The following is a 5,294-nucleotide window of genomic DNA, read 5'->3' as shown; positions in this document are numbered from 1 at the left end:
AAATTACTCATATTGGTACCCTAAAAAAAATACTCATATTGGACCTTCTGGGCTTGCTGCATTCGCCTGGGAAATAACAAAGCGGACAGTCGAATCTTTTCTTTGAAATCTGAAGCTATTTCTAACCTTTCCATATTTGTCATAGGATGTAAAAGATAAGGTCACTGTTTACATTAGAGGAAAGGTGCTTAATTAGAGAGCATAGGACTTGCACACAAGAACTATGTCAGTTTGTACTTTGTAAAGCCATTGGAGAGCCAAACCAAATGGTTCTAGCATAAGCAGAGTGGGGAAAAAAGATGTGCTCGTCGGATTTGACCAACGACATCTAGAACAAAATCAGAGAGCAAGTCCCTATGAAAAAAAAACATGTTAAACAGGCACCTCATTTAGGTTGCAAAAGTTACACCAAGTACATATAGAGCAAAAGTAGCTGCTGTCAAGGCTGATCGACCACATATGCCAAATTAAACAGACGGCCATACAGATACATTATATGCACTAGAGAGGGCTCTAGCTAAAGAGACAGCTGGTATGATTGATACACGCCTTGCTATAGCGGTGTCTACGGTCCACATAGAATACAAGATATTCATCAAGGTTGTAGGGGCTGGCAGCGGGTTGATATAAATACCGGGATATATCAAAGACGAACTTGTCATTATGCTCGGTCCTCGGGTGGTTCTTCGTGTTGTTGATATGATAGATGCCAAACCCACGGAATTGCTGATGATGGCAACCCAGGTATATCGTGTCCGCAGAAATGGAGGGGAATGTCTCGGTAGAGATGTGCAAGCAGTGCCTTAGGCCAATAAACACCGCATACCGGCCAAGGCTCCTGACGGGGACCAGCCTCCTGCCGGCGATGTCCACCTCCAACACCTCAATGCGGCTGGTGATGCCGCGCGCCGTGAATAGCTCCTCTGGATTGTAAGCCTCAACGCCGCCGAAGCGCTCCACCATGCCGCTCCAGTACCGCACCATCAGCATCCTCCCAGCGGTGCCACTGACCAGGAACGACATTATGCGCTCGCGCCAAATGTTATCTGGGTCGGCAAAGCGGTGCTGGTCAACCACCTCCACCAGCCGAGGTAGCGGCTGCAGCTCCATAAGGTAGAGCGAACCCTCCGGCGAGCTGATGTAGCAGTGTCCTCCCAGGGACAGCAATGTGAAGAATAATAACTGTTGATGTTGGTAGTTCCTGGGGTGGGTGGACCGGCCTGGGGTCACCATCGTCCAGTGCGCATCGCCGGGTTTGGCGAAGATGATGGTGGCCAGACCGCCTCTCAGGCAGAGCAGGAGTGTGGGCGGGGAGGTGGAGTCATCAAACGCTGCGCCATTGATCGCCCTCGGAATAGTGCCCAGGGGATTCTTGAACAAAACGGTGTGGTGGTCCAGGGGGACGGCGGGAACTATGCTTGAGATTGCCGGGAACTCGGTGAGGGCGCTGGTGAGTGGGTCGAGGAGGCGGATGGTCGTGGTGGGCTTGTGGTAGAGGAGGAGGAGGCCGTAGACGTCGCAGATGTGGCAGTGGCTGGAGAGCGCCGGGGGGTCGACGCCGAGGGAGGCCGCGGTGGCCAGGTTGAGGAGGCGGCGGTGCGGCTCGGCGTCAGGGATGATGGAGAGCACCATCCAGTTGCGGGGGCGGAAGCGGCTGTGCAGGAGGCCTGCTGTCCGCGGGTCGGCGGTGAGTCCGCGCCACGGGCTGCACACGGCGCGGAAGCGGAGGTACTCGGCCACGTCGAGGGAGAGCAGCCGGCCGGAGATCTCCTCGACGAGGTCTACAGGGAGCAGGTTGGCCCAATCCCTCCATTGTGCGAGGAGGCTAAGCCGCCGGCGCCGCGCTCGCGTCATCATCCCGTGAGATCCGTCCCCATCGGATCCCGCAGCCACAGGGGGGACGGCGAGGCTACGGCGCAGCGTCGATTGCCTCGTCATCTAGACTGCAGGCATGAGAAATGGATTTGGTGAGGGGGGGTCGGGCGTCGGGCGTCGGCGCAGAGGTTTGGCGGCGGGGTTCGACGAAAGGGGAGGAGGCAGTGTGCGAGCGTTGCGAGTGGCCGTGGGCTTCTCGAATTGAACATTGTAGACGGCCTTGTAGGCCCAAGGATCTAGGTAACAGACCACTGTCAAACAAGTTGTCAGTGAAGCGTGATGTTGGATGTGTTGAAAAACAGCATGGGTCTCACGGGAGTCAATGTGTCATCCGAAGCGTGATGGTGGATTGGGTTTTAGGGACATCGAACTTTGTAATCTCGCCCTCCTTGCACGGCAAGCTTGGCGAGTTCTCCCTGATCCATCATCTCTCAGCGCGAGGATTTTCAAGGCGGTGTATTTCCCTCAAGATTCAGTATTGCATGCGGAACTTAGACCTCGCCCTTTAGTGTGAGGGACGTGATGCTCTGAAACCTGGGATTATTCGGCGGATCGGTAACAGGGTTGATACTAGTTTTCTTGGAGACAATTGGATCCCTAGCTAGGGATTTCGGGTTGCGGCATGTATGTGCTTTATCAGCTAATCCACCGCAAAGGGTTAGTGATCTGATCGATTCTGCTGGCTGCTCATGGAACCATCAGGTAGTTTGAGCTCATCTTCTTCCCATGGATGTCAAGGCGGCGGTGTGTTTTGATTTTCGGCCGAAAAAAAAAACAGATTTCGGCCGAATTTCGGCCATCTTGGTCTACGGCGAAATCTACCTTTCGGCCGAAATTGGTCAAATTTCAGTTAAATTTTGGTCAAATTTCGGCCAATTTATATAAAAAAAAGTGCTGAAATTCGGCCATCTCAGCCTGGGGTGAAAAAAAAAATCTCAAACCGAAAATCAAAACACAGGCGGTGTTGAACATTCTCTTGAGCACAGTTAGCCAGGAGGATTTGTGGGCTTGGCATGATGAAATGTCTGGGACATTCAGTCAGGTGTGCCTATAGGCTGCTTGTTGACACGAAAAAACAGCGCGAGGACTGACTTGAGCAACGACAAGGGTGCTCTCATGAACAGCGTATGCGTAAAAGTTGGTCCAAACTGTGGAACATGTATGTACCCCCAAGGTGAAGGTATTTGTTTGCAGCTGGCTAGAGTCTCGTTGGCAACAACGGACGTGGGGGCGAATAGAAATATGGCAGATTCAGATGTGTGTCAAGTGTGTAACTCGGCTCTCGATTCATGGCGTCATTCGCTTTTTGACTGCAACTTGGCCAAGGGGGCCTGGGCTTTACTTGATGATGACATTGTGGATTATATTGCGGCAAGCAAGCAGCCGGATCCCAAGTTGTGGCTCTTTGACTTGATCAATAATCTCCCACCGATGCGTCGTCAAGGTCCTGGTTAATTACCATGTGGGCTATATGGTGGGCAAAGCGAAAGGCTGTTCATGAAGAGTTTCCAACATTCAATTTTACTGAGATATTCGTAAGTAAAAACACTCAGATGCTCATTAGAAACTCCCTAGATTTATTTACGTTTACTTTAATTAAAATATAATATGGTCGATGGCATGATAAAGACATAATTTTCTCTCTGGCTAGTTCGGAATATGCTTTGACATATTCCAATTTTCACACACAACATTAAACATAAGAGCTTGGTTAGTAGCATTAGCATATACATTGGTATTAGTAATTGGACTCTTGAATAAATAAGAGTATGTGGCCTAGCGGTTTTTTTTAGAGAGAGATATGTGGCCTAGCATTGTGAGCTTGGTTCTTCCGCTTCTCTCACCAGGTTTCAGTTCCAGGATTGACACAAGTATATGTTAGGTTGTATGGTGTGCCTCTACGTCTAGTGAGACCAGTCTCTTATAATATCTTTGATTGTGTGCAGCGTGCACACATATATATGGTGGTTGTGTATTTTGTCAGTTAGACATATAAATGAACAACACCTCTGGAAATTCACATGAATGGCACTCAAACAGAGGTTGTTCCAAAGTCTTAAATTCTATAAATGAATTGGATTTGTGATCAACGACATATATGACACCAGCTAGTTTGATGAGACTAAGAGAGTGATGACTATCGAATGCTGGTACAAATAATAAAAAAAGACAAGCTTTGAATGTTCATGAGCCACCACCAATTGCCTACAAATTGGAAGTCCCATGAGCATCCACATAGCCATGAGAAGGGAGTCAAACATATATGAGTGAAAGACTATAGTCCATAGTGGATAGCAGAGACATATTCCATAGTCAATTGTTAGCTTGAAAGTATTATGTGATCCAAATGATGGCCATCTAGCCTTTTGAGAATGAGAGAGATCAGGATTCTGCATTCTCTTTGTGAGTATAACTGTCACCCTTTTGTTTAGTAATTCGCTGCACGTACATGCTGCACTTTGGCTAACCAAAGAGCTTGTGTCCTAGGAATATCATGGCAACTCCTGCTTGTGTCACGGTTGATTACAGCTTTGCGCGCCTCTACAACATCAATTGATACTTGTAGTGCCAAACTTGAGAGTGCCACTCCGCATGCTTACTGCAGTCTGATCAGTACCAAGTCATGGTCAGACGATCTACCATGTGTTATCTCTTACAATAAAGATGGTTGCAGAATTGCCAAGAATATCAGCAGAAGCGATTTGCCATTCCATTGAGCTACTGCTTCACCGTGTGATGCTTCTCCCGACGCTCCCGCATCTTGCTTCCGAAGCTGTAGCAGCAGCCAGAAGGTAGAAGCATGGTCATGCACATTGTCTTGCTGAGGGGAAACTGAGGTAGCACAGACGTTGTATACAAGTGCATAACCATTTTCAAGCCCCCGGTCCGATAGGAAGGAAGGAGGCTAGTTTGACGTTGTGTACAAGTTCTTTTTCTGTAATATACAGCACGAGAAATGTGTACATATATTTATTTTCTTTTTTTGTTACAAAACGTTCAAAGGGTTTAAAAAAAACCTGATTCTTTATTTGTTTATCTATATTCTATTCTATTCTATTCTATTATACCAATATAAAAAGATTCAAAGAGACATATACAATTAATCTTATCCATCAAATTATGTCAATCCAATGACCTAGATTACTTCAATGGTGAGTGTTCAACATGTTTAGTGTGCAATTAATATCATACCATATTATCAACGTCTATGTTAATCACATAATTAACACATAATCGATATCTTACCTAATATCAACATGCAATTAATCTCCTTCATAACATTTACGTACATTGCAAATATGCTAGTGGATAAGAATATGATTCTTTAATCATGATTTTTTTAACACGATATAGACGCAAGCGCTCATATAGTCCTGCACACACTTACCCCTATGAACGCATACCCGCACACAGTGGCG

This window comes from Triticum aestivum, chromosome 6A (genome assembly GCF_018294505.1).
Source record: "Triticum aestivum cultivar Chinese Spring chromosome 6A, IWGSC CS RefSeq v2.1, whole genome shotgun sequence".
Lineage (NCBI taxonomy): Eukaryota > Viridiplantae > Streptophyta > Magnoliopsida > Poales > Poaceae > Triticum > Triticum aestivum.
Note: the sequence above shows the minus strand (reverse complement) of the source record.